The sequence below is a fragment of the Pseudophryne corroboree genome, chromosome 11 (genome assembly GCF_028390025.1).
Source record: "Pseudophryne corroboree isolate aPseCor3 chromosome 11, aPseCor3.hap2, whole genome shotgun sequence".
Lineage (NCBI taxonomy): Eukaryota > Metazoa > Chordata > Amphibia > Anura > Myobatrachidae > Pseudophryne > Pseudophryne corroboree.
In genome coordinates, this window is record NC_086454.1 from 14,178,692 (window position 1) to 14,195,282 (window position 16,591).

The window sequence follows — 16,591 nt, forward strand, 5'->3', positions numbered from 1 at the left end:
ATTATATTGCTACAACATCCCAAAATCTGAAACTCTTTATATTATACAATATTCCTGCAAACTCTTTATGTTATACTGCTACAATATTTCCACAATCCCAAACTCTTTGTATTATACATTACCACAACCCCAAACTCTTTGTATTATACAATTTTCCCACAATCCCAAAATCTTTATATTGTACAACAGTACCACAATCCTAAACTCTTTATATTATACAACATTCCCCCAATGACACACTCTTTATATTATAAAACATTCCCGCAATCCCAAACTCCATGACTAAGTGTGCGGTGACGCACGAAACGCGTTGGAGGCACAGAGCTACAGTTTACCATCTGACCGGCCCGAATTCCCTGACGCCGAGCCGCAGTGTGACGTCATCGGGCCGCGACCTAACAACTGACCGCGATCTCATACCGCTGGACGCAGCGGTACGGGAGAGGAGGACTTACCATATTACATCTTGGAGCCCTGCATGGTACCGGTTAGTAGTCAGGGAGAGGTAGAACTTTCACATTTTGTGAATCGGGACGGACTGAGCTCAAATTCTCCAAAAAGGAGCTGTAAACACGGTTTATATTAACAGTTTTTCTCTTTACAGGTGCCACTTTCTTATAAATCCCTATATAACTTTTAGCGCTCGTTACAAATATTTTAATAGTGTTCATTTAAACAGAGCCGCTTAGATACATACAGCGCAGTTGTTTTCAAATTTTAATATTTCTTTATATTATACAACATTCTCGCGATCCCAAACTCTTTATATTATACATTACCACAATCCCAACCTCGAGATTATACAACATTCCCTCAATGACACACTTTATATATTATACAACATTCCCGCAATCCCTAGATATTTATATTATACACCATTTCCTCAATTACGCACTCTTTATATTATACAACTTTTCCACAATCCCAAACTCCCACAATAACGAACTCTTTATTCTTGATATTGTACAACAATGCACTAACCCCAAACACTTTACATTATATATAATCTCTCAACACCTAAATATTGAGATTATACAACAATCCCACAAAACCCAGAGTACACAACATTTCCCCAGCAACATATAAAATGTGGTTTCTCTGTAGTTCAGTATTCATAACGAACGCTGCATTCACCTCAGCCTGAGTTCTACGTGAGTCCGGCCCTGTCTAGTCAGGGTGATAAAATCATTCTAGCAATCTCCGTTTCGCTCCTTCCTGGCTAGTAACTGGAAAATGCAAATTGCTTGGAACATAAAAATAAGCCATTTTATCTTTTGTCAGTCTTGTCAACCTTGGTTTGAAAAAGTCATTTACAGACAAAAATATTATGTTGTCAACAAGCTGAGCACTTCACGGGCACCAGGGTCCAGAGAATGAGAAGATTGGTGCAAGTTCAACGCCGGAGCAATAAGGAAAGCGGAACAGGAATAACAATGTGCGCAACATGACATTTCCATCAGCTGTAAGTGCATCTCACGGGGGGCGTTATATAGGAAGCATCGCCCCATGATTCATAATTAATAAGTCAGGTCAAGGGGACATCTTCTGGAGACGGGAAAGGGGAGGAGTCGTTGTCTGACCTTCCGTGCACCCACAACGGTCCCATCTGCTATTGCAGGCAAGTTTACAGACGCATGACAAGACGCCGTATAATCTTGTGCAACTGGTTAGAAAAATATATCAGAGTTGAAAAGAATTTCAGACGTGCAGTTTATATAAATCCTATATATAAGGTACATACACAGTACTTAGAGGGCTTCACCCTTCAGAGGGCTGACATGGGGGGAGGGGTAACAAACTTTGGAGAGAGATAAAGTGCCAGCCAATCAGCTCCTAATTGTCATGTTACAGGCTGTGATAAAAAAAAATGGCAGAGGCTGATTGGTTGGTACCTTAAGTCTCTCCGCTTTACCTCTCTCCAATGTTTGATACTTCTCCACCTTCATCATATTCCTTATTTATTTATTTATTAACAGTTTCTTATATAGCGCAGCAAATTCCGTTGCGCTTTACAATTTGACACAATGATACAACAAAACTGGGTAATAAACAAACAGTCAGAGGTAGGAAGGCCCTGCTCGCAAGCGTACACTCTATAGGGAAATAGGCATTGATACACAAGGATAGGTGCTATCTATTGCATATTTGTCCACCGGATTGTAAAGGTTCTAGGTGGGTTGCATGATCACATCACAGCAATGATGAACCCTGGTCAGAAAGGAGGGAAAGTGAATAAAGAAAAAATATGTGGAGGATATGTGCGGACTGTATAGTGGGGATATAGGGGGTCATTCCGACCCGTTTGTACGCAGTGGTTTGTCGCTGCGGTGCAAATGGGTTTGGAATTTGCATGCGCGGCGGCCGCACTGCGCGCGCGCGTCGTTGCCCGGTGAGTTACGTCGCGGAGAACGATGAAAGCGGTCGCAGAGACGACCGCAAGAAGATTGACAGAAAGAAGGCGTTCCTGGGCGTCACCGTACCGTTGCCTGACGTTTTTGGGGAGTGGTGAAGAAAACGCAGGCGTGTCCAGGAGAACGGAGGGCGGATGTCTGACGTCAAAGCCGGCCCCAGCATCGCTGAGATCGTCGCACAGGGTATGTCCAGGGCTAGTCATGTTCTGCATTAAAAAATTTTAGCTTAGCAGGGCTGCACAAGCGATCGCAGCCCTGCTAAGCTAAAATACACTCCCCCATAGGCGGGGACTAGTTGATCGCAGCAGCAGCAAAAAGTTGCTGGCTGCGATCAACTCGGAATGACCACCATAATCGGATAGGAAAGCTTATGAAGGTTGAGTGAGCAGTTCTGGAATGTGATAAGCTTGCCTGAAGAGGTGAGTTTTCGGGGAACGTTTGAAGGTTTGGAGACTAGGGGAGAGTCTTATTGTGCGTGGTAGGGCATTCCACAGAGTGAGTGCAGCCCGAAGGTAGTCCTGCAATCGTGCATGGGAGCAAGTAATGAGTGTGGATGAGAGACGCAGATCTTGTGAAGGTCGGAGAGGTCAGGTTGGGAGATATTTTGAGATGAGTGAAGAGATATACATTGGTGTAGTATGGTTAATGGCCTTATATGTGAATAAAAGTATTTTATATTGAATACAGTAGAATACAGGTAACCAATGGAGGGACTGACAGAGTGGATCTGCAGACGATGAACGTCTAGCGAGGAAGATAAGCCTCCCAGCTGCATTCAGAATGGATTGTAGTGGTGGGAGTCTCTTCTTGGTAAGACCAGTAAGAAGACTATTGCAATAATCAATGCGGGAGATGAGAGCATGGATTAGAGTTTTTGCTGTGTCTTGTGTAAGATAAGGTCGTATTTTGGATATGTTTTTTAGATGCATGTAACATGATCTTGAGACAGATGAAATGTGGGGAACAAAGGACAGTTCTGAGTCAAGTATGACACCTAGGCAGCGAGCTTGTGGGGTAGGACTGATTGTTGAGTTCTCAACAGTGATAGAGATATCAGGTTGGTAACTACTATTGGGCAGTGGAAATATAAGTAGCTCTGTTTTGGATATATTAAGTTTGAGGTGGCGAGATGACATCCAAGATGAAACAGCAGAAAGGCATTCAGTGACCCTGACCAATACAGATGGTGACAAGTCAGGGGAGGATAGGTAGATTTGAGTATCATCTGCGTACAGATGATACTGAAATCCAAAAGAGCTGATTAGTTTACCAAGAGATGAGGTATAGATTGAGAAAAGCATAGGACCTAAGACCGAGCCTTGTGGTACTCCAACTGAAAGAGGTAACGAAGAGGAGGTGGATTCATAGAAGCGAACACTGAAGGAGCGATTAGATAGGTAGGATAGGAACCAAGAGAGGACTGTGTCTTTAAGACCTAGGGATTGTAGTGTTTGTATGAGAAGAAAATGGTCAACAGTGTCAAAAGTAGCAGAGAGATCTAGAAGAATAAGAAGCGAGTAATGGCCGTTGGACTATGCAGTGACTAGATCATTCACTACTTTAGTCAGTGCTGTCTCTGTGGAGTGCTGGGAATGAAAGCCTGACTGAAGTGGGTCAAATAAATTGTGTGTTTTAAGAAAGTGTGTGAGGCGAGTGTAGGCAAGTCTCTCAAGTAGCTTGGAGAGGCATGGCAGCTGAGAGATGGGACGGTAGTTTGAGAGAGTGTTAGGGTCAGAATTTTGTTTTTTCAGAATGGGAGTAATCAGTGCATGCTTTTACAGAGAAGGAATGATACCAGTAGAGAGAGAGAGATTACAGATGTTAGTTAAGGTTGGGATGAGCACAGGAGACAGAGATTTACTTACTTGTGAGGGTATAGGTTCAAGAGGAGAAATAGTAGAGTAGCAGGCTGAGAAGAGTGTTGACACTTCATCTACACTTGTGGGATCAAATGAGGAGAGAGTGGCAGAGGGTTCATGTAGAGAATTGAGCAGGTCACTGTCTGAGGAAGAGCATACCATTTCATCTCGGATCTCATCAATCTTGTCCTTGAAGTAGGAAGCAAGATCTTGTGCCTTGATAGTGGCTGGTGGGTTGGATGAGGGAGGGTTCAGTAGTGATTTAAATGTATTAAAAAGACTTGAGCAGGGGTTCTGTTTCCGGCCCCATCAATGTGAGCCACGCATCCCTGCAGCTCCACTATTGCCGCCAGGCTCCAGATCTCACGGCTGTTCATGCAGCCTCCACGCCACCGGGACCCACACCCGCTCCCCTCCTGGATTCTACTGCGGTGCCTGGACCGCTACTTAACACCGGTGACGCCAAGCAATAAAACAAAAGCCGCCAGAGAGGGGCTTTCCAAGATGGCGCCCGGAGCTGATAGCCTGGTCCCCCCAGCACAAACCTCTGGAGACACACGTGCAGGATCTCCTGCTGAAGGTGAGCAGACACCCTGGACCTCCTCCCCAGGGTACACTGTACCATCTCACCCTGGGGCTGTAGACCCCCGGCGCTTAGACACCCCTGTGACATACCGAGACATGGTCACAGCCATAAGGGGAGCCATAGGTCCCCTTCTCACTGCACAGACTGCCAGCATCACATAGCAGCTTGATAAGCTAACTCACAGAGTGCAGGACACGAGCAAAGATTGGGTGCTGTTTTCTCAGATGTTGCTGACCTCCAGACCTTTAATGCTAAACACAGAAAAATTCAGCACACCATCCTCAATAAGCTGCAAGATTTAGAAAACAGGTCGCGCAGAAATAATTTGAGAGTTGTTGGGGTCCCCGGGAGGTCAAAGGTCCCGCCCTCTATGACTTCTTGAAAACTACTCTCCCGGACCTCTTACAGGCCTCTGATCAATGCCAAGATATGATTATTGAAAGGGCGCACCGCCTGTGTTATGATTCCAGTACTCCTGACCGGAGGAGATCTAATGACAATGGCCAGAGTACTGGAAGGGGAATGCTCGTTACGGGAGCTAGAAAGACTAGTTGCCCCTGGCGCCCTAACTCTATTGTCTCACCCGTGCTATCGAAAATCCCTTGCGAGACTATGGTTTCTTGAGCCCCTGGCAGCCACGTTTGAAAGGCGGATTATGTCTGCCCAACTCCGGTGCCCCCCGGTCTTAGTGAGAGACAAAGGGAAATCCGAGGCAGGATGATGACAAGAGGACCTCTGACTGACAACAGGCCAGGGGCAACAAGCTAACTAACCAAACCAGAAGTATGCGCGGAAAAACCGCCAGATAAAAGGACAACCAAAATCCACTAGTCCATTACTCCTACCCAGCACCGCTGGATACCAGAGTGGATCTGTGGGAGCGGAATCCTCCGCAAAAGCTCCGGAACACAAATGATAAATAATAAGTAATAAAGCGGCCAAGCCGCAACACACGGCCACGCCGTGACTCACGAACACCACTGGATGTTTAAAGGTGCTCAGTCAGGACTCCAGGAACAGATGACGACTTCCGAGTACAGGACAACTGAGGACAGGAACGACCGGGTACAGCAGGACTGGAAACACTCTCAGCAAACAGATACAGCATGCAGGAAGCTATTACCGGCGTCTGTGAGAAGCCCAGGAAGTGTACTTAACAGGGAGTCCTCCAATCAGCTGTTCAGAGGCTGATTGGATTAAATGCCGTGCAGCTGCCTTGCTGCACGGCCAGGAAACAGGTGCCCTATTAATTTAAATGGACCCAGCAACGGGGAACGCGGTCCGCCAGTGGCGTCCCCGTTGCTAGGGTCCGTGCGGCTCCGTGCGCCCGGCGTCTAGCGTTGCCAGGGAGCCGGCGGCTGTACGCGCACGGCGTCCCTGGTTGCTAGGCACCGGGCCGCACCGACGAGCGGACCCCGGCGCCTAACAGTACCCCCCCCCTTGAGGAGGGGTCAAGGAACCCCTAAAGCCAGGTTTCCGAGGAAATTCCCGAAAAAATGCCCTCTTGAGCCTCGGGGCATGGAGATCCTTATCCAGGACCCAAGACCTTTCCTCTGGACCATAGCCCTTCCAGTGCACCAGAAAATAAAGCCGACCCCGGGACAATTTGGAATCGAGAACCTTCTCCACCAAGAACTCCTGATGTCCCTGTACATCTACTGGTGATTTCCCCTGAGAGATCTTCCGAGGAAATCTACTGGAAGAAACGTATGGTTTCAACAGGGAGCAATGGAACGTATTTCCGATTCGGAGAGCTCTTGGTAAACGTAACCGGAAAGCAACTGGATTGATTTTTTTAATAATATGAAATGGTCCAATAAATTTGGGGCCCAATCTAGCTGAGGTTTGTCGAAGTCTAATGTTACGAGTCGACAACCATACCCTGTCTCCCACCTTAAAAGTGCAAGGACGCCGGAGCCTGTCAGAAAACTTTTTCTCTCGAAATGCCGCTTTTCTGAGAGCAAGGTGCACTTTTTTCCAAATGACTCTGAGATGAGAGGTTAAGGTTAGCGAGGAAACAGAGGAATGTTGGAAAAAAGAATTAGCTCTGGGGTGAAAACCAAAAACTGAAAAGAATGGAGACACATTAGTGGAGGAATGACAAGAATTGTTGTAAGCAAACTCCGCCAAAGGAATAAACTCGGACCAATCATTCTGGAGTTTGGCTGAGTACAAACGCAAATACTGTTTTAATGATTGATTAACTCGCTCGGTCTGCCCGTTGGATTGGGGATGATAGCCGGATGTTAAAGACAATTTCATCTTTAATGAGGCACAAAAAGACTTCCAGAATTGTGCAATGAATTGTGGACCCCGATCAGAAACAATATCAGTGGGCAACCCATGAAGTCTGAAAACATGGCGGAGAAACAAAACAACCAATCCCTGGGCAGATGGCAGTCGGGGAAGAGCAATGAAATGGGCCATCTTGCTAAAACGGTCCACTACCACCCATATGACTCGGAATCCGGCTGACAGAGGGAGGTCTACCACAAAATCCATGGAAATATGAGACCATGGCCTGAGAGGAACATTTAAGGGCATAAGTTGCCCGATAGGCAAGGAACGGGGAACCTTATGCTGTGCACAGACCTGACAAGAAAAAACAAACTCCTTAATGTCTTTAGAAAGACCAGGCCACCATACTGAGCGGGAGACTAATTCCAAAGTCTTAGAGATCCCCGGATGCCCGGCAACTTTGCTATCATGAAACTCAGTCAAAACAGTAGCTCTCAAAAACTCAGGGACGTAAAGACGACCAGCAGGAGTATTTCCAGGAGCTTGATGTTGAAGCTGCTTTAACTGGGTAAACAAATCTTGTGTGAGGCCTGCCCAAATGACTGAAGACGGAAGTATGGGAGTAACAGGACTGTTATTATGAACTGGAAGAAAACTGCGTGACAGGGCATCCGCCTTGGTATTCTTGGAACCTGGCCTAAAAGTGATAATAAACTTGAAACGAGTAAAAAATAAAGCCCAACGAGCCTGCCGGGCATTCAGCCGCTTAGCTGATTCGATGTACTGAAGATTTTTGTGGTCAGTCAATACTGAAATGGTATGTGTTGCTCCCTCAAGCCAATGCCTCCACTCCTCGAAAGCCCATTTAATAGCCAGTAACTCCCGGTTACCAACATCGTAGTTGGATTCAGCAGATGAGAATTTCCTGGACATAAAGGCACAAGGATGTAGTTCCAGAGAGTCCGGATCCTTCTGAGATAGGATAGCCCCCACTCCAACCTCCGAGGCATCAACCTCAACAATGAAGGGCAATTCTGGGTTGGGATGTCTGAGGACTGGAGCTGAGACAAAAGCTTGTTTCAAGGCCTGAAAGGATAACTCAGCTTCACGTGACCAGTTGGTAGGATCCGCTCCCTTCTTAGTCAGTGCCACAATGGGAGCAACCAGGTCGGAAAAAGAATTAATAAATCTTCTATAATAATTCGCAAACCCTAAAAAGCGCTGAATTGCTTTTAAGTTGGTGGGTTGCGCCCAACTAAGGATGGCTTGGAGCTTCTTAGGTTCCATACAGAATCCCCGAGGGGAAATAATGTACCCTAAAAAGGATACCTCCGTGACATGAAACTCACACTTCTCCAGCTTGGCATATAGGTGATTTTCACGTAATTTTTGAAGAACCTGACGCACCTGGGTAACATGTTGTTCAATTGAGTCAGAATAGATCAGGATGTCGTCTAAGTAAACGACCACGAATCTTCCTAGAAAATCACGGAGCACATCGTTAATGAGATCCTGGAAAACTGCCGGAGCGTTAGACAAGCCAAACGACATCACCAGATACTCGTAGTGACCCGACTGAGTACTGAAAGCCGTCTTCCACTCATCTCCCGACTTGATTCGGATGAGGTTATACGCTCCCCTCAGGTCAATTTTAGAAAAAATCACAGCCGAACGCAGCTGATCAAAGAGGACAGAAATCAGCGGCAGAGGGTAAGTATTTTTAACTGAGATCTTATTCAGGGCTCTAAAGTCAATGCAAGGTCTGAGTGATCCATCTTTTTTCTCCACAAAGAAGAAGCCTGCACTTAAAGGGGATTTAGATGGCCTGATAAATCCTTTCCCTAGGCTCTCCTTAACATACTCATTCATGGCCGCAGTTTCTGGCCCGGATAATGCATATAACCTTCCCTTTGGCAATGTGGCACCAGGAATTAGCTCAATAGCACAATCATAAGGCCGATGGGGAGGCAGAATGTCCGCATTGCCCTTGGAAAACACATCAACAAAGTCCTGGTATTCCACGGGAATGAGTTCGGGAATGGCAGCAGCTATTCTGACGGGAAACGTAATACATTCCTTATTACAGATGGTACCCCATTGTGAAATCTCCCCCGACTGCCAATCAATGATGGGATTATGAAAGGCCAGCCAAGGGTGACCCAGAACCACTGGAACTGCTGGGCAATGGGTAAGGAAAAACTCGATCTTTTCGGAATGAAGAGCTCCTACCGTAAGTAGTATAGGGGGTGTACGGAGGGAAATAACCCCATTGGACAAGGGACTCCCATCTAAACCATGCATGGTGATACACCTACCCAAGGCTAACTGAGGAATACCCAAGGCTTTGGCCCACGTTAAGTCCATAAAGTTCCCTGCAGCTCCACTGTCAACAAAAGCCGACACCGAAGAACTGAGGCTGCCAAAGGAAACTTTAGCTGGGACTAAAAGGGAGTTATTCGAGGAGATAAGCTGCAGACCAAAGTGAACCCCCTCACAATTCACTTGGTCAAGGCGTTTCCCGACTTGTTCGGACAATTACGGGCAAAATGTCCCTTACCCCCACAGTACAAACAAAGACCAGAGTTTTGCCTTCTGGCTCTTTCTTCTGGAGACAGCCGAGAGAGACCCATCTGCATAGGCTCCTCTATGTCCTCAGGAATGGAAAATACACATGGAGTAGACCTGACAGGTGCTCCTTTTTCAGCCCTCCGCTCTCTGAGACGACGATCAATCTTAATAGAAAGCTCCATGAGTTTATCGAGAGTCTCAGGAGCGGGATACTGAAGGAGACTGTCTTTTATAGACTCAGATAAGCCGAGGCGAAGCTGACTGCGCAGGGCTGGGTCATTCCAGCCACAGTCGTTCGACCAACGGCGAAATTCTGTACAATAAACCTCTGCAGGATTTCTACCCTGTCTGAGAGCGCGTAACTGACTCTCAGCGGATGCCTCTCTATCAGGGTCATCATATAAAAGCCCTAAAGACCCCAAAAAGGCGTCTACTGACAACAATGCCGGATACTCTGCTTTTAAACCAAAAGCCCAGGTCTGAGGATCCCCCTGGAGCAAAGAAATAATAATTCCGACCCGCTGAGATTCAGTACCTGAGGAGATCGGTCTTAAACGAAAATAAAGTTTACAGGATTCTTTAAAATTAAAGAAACTCCTTCCTATCACCAGAAAAACGGTCAGGCATGTGCATTTTTGGTTCAGGGACTACCCTCGGGGAAGTTCGTAAAAGATCTTCCTGCGACTTCACCCGAAGGGAAAGATCCTGAACCATCTGAGTAAGTTCTTGAATCTGGCTGACTAGGAGCTGGCCAGGATTTGGCCCTAAACCTGTGGGATTCATGAGGCCGATAACTCTTACAAAACTGAATAAGGAAAAAATCAAACCCTGTTTAATTTTAAGTTTTGGTATGGCCGGTAATAATGTTATGATTCCAGTACTCCTGACCGGAGGAGATCTAATGACAATGGCCAGAGTACTGGAAGGGGAATGCTCGTTACGGGAGCTAGAAAGACTAGTTGCCCCTGGCGCCCTAACTCTATTGTCTCACCCGTGCTATCGAAAATCCCTTGCGAGACTATGGTTTCTTGAGCCCCTGGCAGCCACGTTTGAAAGGCGGATTATGTCTGCCCAACTCCGGTGACCCCCGGTCTTAGTGAGAGACAAAGGGAAATCCGAGGCAGGATGATGACAAGAGGACCTCTGACTGACAACAGGCCAGGGGCAACAAGCTAACTAACCAAACCAGAAGTATGCGCGGAAAAACCGCCAGATAAAAGGACAACCAAAATCCACTAGTCCGTTACTCCTACCCAGCACCGCTGGATACCAGAGTGGATCTGTGGGAGCGGAATCCTCCGCAAAAGCTCCGGAACACAAATGATAAATAATAAGTAATAAAGCGGCCAAGCCGCAACACACGGCTACGCCGTGACTCACGAACACCACTGGATGTTTAAAGGTGCTCAGTCAGGACTCCAGGAACAGATGACGACTTCCGAGTACAGGACAACTGAGGACAGGAACGACCGGGTACAGCAGGACTGGAAACACTCTCAGCAAACAGATACAGTATGCAGGAAGCTATTACCGGCGTCTGTGAGAAGCCCAGGAAGTGTACTTAACAGGGAGTCCTCCAATCAGCTGTTCAGAGGCTGATTGGATTAAATGCCGTGCAGCTGCCTTGCTGCACGGCCAGGAAACAGGTGCCCTATTAATTTAAATGGACCCAGCAACGGGGAACGCGGTCCGCCAGTGGCGTCCCCGTTGCTAGGGTCCGTGCGGCTCCGTGCGCCCGGCGTCTAGCGTTGCCAGGGAGCCGGCAGCTGTACGCGCACGGCGTCCCTGGTTACTAGGCGCCGGGCCGCACCGACGAGCGGACCCCGGCGCCTAACAGCCTGGGTCCACTACGCACTCAGCCGGGTGTGCGTCCACGTGTCGTAATATTCCGGGTTCTCAATTATGCACACAAAAATATCTTATGGGTAGCGTCCTGCAAGCTTCGATCCCTAAATTGGAATGGTAACAAACTGCTCCTATTTCAGGACTATTCTGCATAGCTGACAGCTGACAGAAAAGAGTTTTCCCCTGTGTGATCCCACCTGACTAAAAATGGAAAAAAGTTTTCTCTGCTTTATCCCGCGAGGCTTCGCATATATGATGGTTCATCACATGCTGATTTTACCACAGTGGCTGACGCACAAAAATATTTGGAGGAATTGCAGGCTGAAGTGGATGATCACTCATCCCATGATACAGACTGATTTCCAGTCCCTCCATGCCGTTCTTCACCGGATGCTACTGCATTACCTTTCAGAATTATGCTCCTTCTGTTTTATTTTGCTCCGGCCTGATTGTTCCTAAGACCCCGTCAGCTTACATACTTGGCAACCCTCTGATGGTCCGAATGACTATATACCTGGCATCTCTTATTGACCAATCCCTACACCCTCCCCCTCCTGCCCCCCCCCCCCCCCCTTCCTGGCCGGCTCTTCAACATCCACACCAAGGTTCTCGTTCATGCTTTGGCGGCCTCTAGGAGTGCCTCCTCTCCCCTACGTTCTACCTTTCTCCCCTCCTGGAAGTGCAAGTCCGGTTCTCCAAGACTGCGCATCACGGTGGTGGTCGACTCTGCCTTGGACAGGAACGAGCCAGTGACCTACCCACTGTTTGATGCTCTCTGTTTTGTTCTTTATTCACATGTTTACACTGTTTTGTTTTATGATTCAGATCTGTTCCCGATCTGCTTCTCTCCCTCCACCTCAATATCTTGAGATTATGCAATGAATACATGGTGCTCTTACTGTTGCCGTACTTTTTGCTGTGCTGTGGTGCTAATATTGGGGGTCATTCCGAGTTGTTCGCTCGCAAGCTGCTTTTAGCAGCTTTGCACACGCTAAGCCGCCGCCTACTGGGAGTGAATCTTAGCTTATCAAAATTGCGAACGAAAGATTCGCACTATTGCAAAAAGACTTCTCTGTGCAGTTTCTGAGTAGCTCGAGACTTACTCTTCCAGTGCGATCAGTTCAGTGCTTGTCGTTCCTGGTTTGACGTCACAAACACACCCAGCGTTCGCCCAGACACTCCCCCGTTTCTCCAGCCACTCCCGCGTTTTTCCCAGAAACGGTAGCGTTTTTTCACACACTCCCATAAAACGGCCAGTTTCCGCCCAGAAACACCCACTTCCTGTCAATCACATTACGATCACCAGAATGAAGAAAAAACCTCGTAATGCCGTGAGTAAAATACCTAACTGCATAGCAAATTTACTTGGCGCAGTCGCAGTGCGAACATTGTGCATGCGCATTAGCGACTAATCGCTCCGTTGCGAAAAAAAATAACGAGCGATCAACTCGGAATGACCACCATTGTGTACACCCATCCTTTTTTTCGATGGCATTGATTAGAATTGGATTTTAACATGTATGTTTCTCCATATGTAGACAAACAAATGTATAATGCTAACCCTCACCCGGCTCGAAAGTATGGTATCCCTATGCTTCTGGACAGACTCCATTTGGTTGATAGTTGGAGGACTCATCACCCGACTGATAAAGTTTTTACGTGCCTATCGGCGGACAATGGCTCTCTGTCCAGAATCGATTATATCTTGGTTTCTGCCTCTTTATTTCCCAAAGTAGAAGAAGTCGATATCTCCCCAATTTGTGTGTCGGATCACGCTATGGTATAGCTGACATTACGCACTAGTGTAGACTTGGGTCTGTATATTGTGTGGAGATACCCCACCTCATTCTCCTCATCCATCAAATTTCGCAGTAAAGTTCAACCGCTTGGGCAGACTATGAATTTCTCAATAGAGATACCTTGTCCACTGACCCCCTGTTATTCTGGCAGGCATCAAAGCCAGTTCTTAGAGGGACGATCATTGCCTATGTACATTCTTTTAAAAAGACGATTGCAACTGACTACCTAACCAAACAAACTCATCTGACAAATGCTTATCAGCTTTTCGTATCGGACCACTCCCCTTCCAACAGGACTGCTTACTCCCTCGCTAAATCACACTTTGATGCTTTGCTTGCTAAACTAGAAACCACCTATTCATTCCGTAAAGACCACCGCTTTTTCAAATTTGGTAATAAAGTTGGGAAACTGCTAACGAACCTACAGTATTGCGAAGCCAATCCCCCCTATGGTAATACACCCATTGAAACTCCCCGACGGTTCCTTAGAATCTTGTAGCGCCCACATTGTAAATATCTTGTCAGATTTATACCACCTTATATTCTGCTCCTTTGAATGTGACAACTGAACATATGTCTTTTTGGGAAGGCTTGACTGTCCCACAACTAACCTCTTTGTCTACCAGCCTCCTTATGGCCCCGATAACTGAACTGGAAGTTAAGAACACTATCACTAACTTGAAAGCGGGAAAGGCACCAGGCCCTGACGGCCTGACGGCCTAACGGCGGAATGCTATAAACTTTTGGCTACTTCTGTTGTCCCTATCCTAACGATACTATATGATCTTATTTCCACTAAAAACCTACCCAAATACTTTAATTCGGCTATAATTAAATTGATCCCTAAACCAGGACGAGACTTTAGCAATCCAGCATCATACCGACCAATATCCCTCCTCAACCTAACTAAAATCTTGCCCGATAGACTGAAATTGGTACTTCCTTCTATAGTTCACAAAGATCAATCGGGATTCATAGCGGGATGACATTCCGTCACCAATGTTCGAAGAGTCTTCTCGGTTATCTTTGCCATATCCCAGGCTGATTCCCCTTCCCCTAGCGCTATTTTGTCCCTTGATGCCGAGAAGGCCTTCGACATGGTGCTCTGGACTTTTTAACACTGTGTCCAAATTTGGCTTTCCAGAGGAATTTATATCTATAATAAAAACATTGTACTTATCGCCTTTTTCCCAATTGTCATGTAATGGCTATTTATCAAACCCAATACCTATATTGCGAGGTACAAGACAAGGTTGCTCGTTATCTCCCTTACTCTTCGCTATACCACTTGGAGCCTTTAGCGATAGCGCTTCACACCACACCCTTTTACCGAGGTATCCAAATTGGCCCTGTCGATTTAAGAGTTTCATTATTTGCAGATGACATGCTTTTAGTTCTGTCCCACCCTGAACATTCCCTTCCGGTAGTATTAAACATTATTGCTCACTTTAGCACATTTTCCGGTTACAAAATAAATATAGGTAAATCAGAGATTTTATCCTTATCAGGATTTCTAGATTTTATGCGAACTGACCCGTCTTTAAACACTATGACCATAGTCCCCTCCCACTTTAAATACTTAGATATACAAATCTCTGCTAAACTTTCAGAGTTATGTGGCTTCAATTTTGCACTCTTACCTTCACAGATTTCAAAACCCTTAGACGGTTGGACTTCTCTTCCTCTCTCCTTATTATGTAGAGTGGGAGTGGTGAAGCACATTATTTTTCCCAAATTACTTTACCACATGCAAATGCTCCCGATCTGAATAAAAGACTCTGATATTAAACTTCTCTATACTGTTTTCCAGAAATTTCTTTGGAAGGCTGGGAAACCCCGCATTGCGCGGAAGAAACTACAAATGCTTCGAACGCATAGCGTCCGCGGCCTACCTGACCTCCTACTTTGTACACATGCAATCTTCTTTCGCTGTGCCTCTGATTGGCTGTTAGAAAAAAGTATGTACACTGATTACCAGTTAGATTCAGCATTATTAAGCCCGTTGTCACCTAATGCTCTTCTCTATACACCAAAGGCTAAACTAAGCATATATCTTTGTGGGGTAACCCCCTGTTTGATCCGGGTAGAGACTCTTCTATTTTTCACAGACTCTTCACAAAAGGTATTCGAGCCACTTCGGACGTCTTTGACCCTGGTGGAAAAATGTATACTGTACCGTCCCCATTCTTCAGGAGAAATATGACCTTACACCTCACTATAAAAATGTATACTGTACCGTCCCCATTCTTCAGGAGAAATATGACCTTACACCTCACTATAAAAATGTATACTGTACCGTCCCCATTCTTCAGGAGAAATATGACCTTACACCTCACTATAAAAATGTATACTGTACCGTCCCCAATCTTCAGGAGAAATATGACCTTACACCTCACTATAAAAATGTATACTGTACCGTCCCCATTCTTCAGGAGAAATATGACCTTACACCTCACTATAAAAATGTATACTGTACCTTCCCCATTCTTCAGGAGAAATATGACCTTACACCTCACTATAAAAATGTATACTGTACCTTCCCCATTCTTCAGGACAAATATGACCTTACACCTCACTATAAAAATGTATACTGTACCGTCCCCATTCTTCAGGAGAAATATGACCTTACACCTCACTATAAAAATGTATACTGTACCGTCCCCAATCTTCAGGAGAAATATGACCTTACACCTCACTATAAAAATGTATACTGTACCTTCCCCATTCTTCAGGACAAATATGACCTTACACCTCACTATAAAAATGTATACTATACCGTCCCCATTCTTCAGGAGAAATATGACCTTACACCTCACTATAAAAATGTATACTGTACCTTCCCCATTCTTCAGGACAAATATGACCTTACACCTCACTATAAAAATGTATACTGTACCGTCCCCATTCTTCAGGAGAAATATGACCTTACACCTCACTATAAAAATGTATACTGTACCGTTCCCATTCTTCAGGAGAAATATGACCTTACACCTCACTATATCTACCCCTATTTACAGATCCAACATTTTGTCTCTTCTTTGGTTCATTCCATCCCACCTGGTAACACCCCTAATGAGAGGAACATACTTCTCAACTTTCTCAGTCGTAACACCTATAGGTTGAAACACATCTATCTCCCCTTACTATCCCTTTATAAAGATAACATCTGCTCCTCAGTGATCTCTCTATGGTCCAAGGATCTTCCCTTCGTGGACTCTACCACAATTATTTTCCAACATTATGATAGAACCATGCGGATATTACGCTCCTCCTTGCAACAAGAGG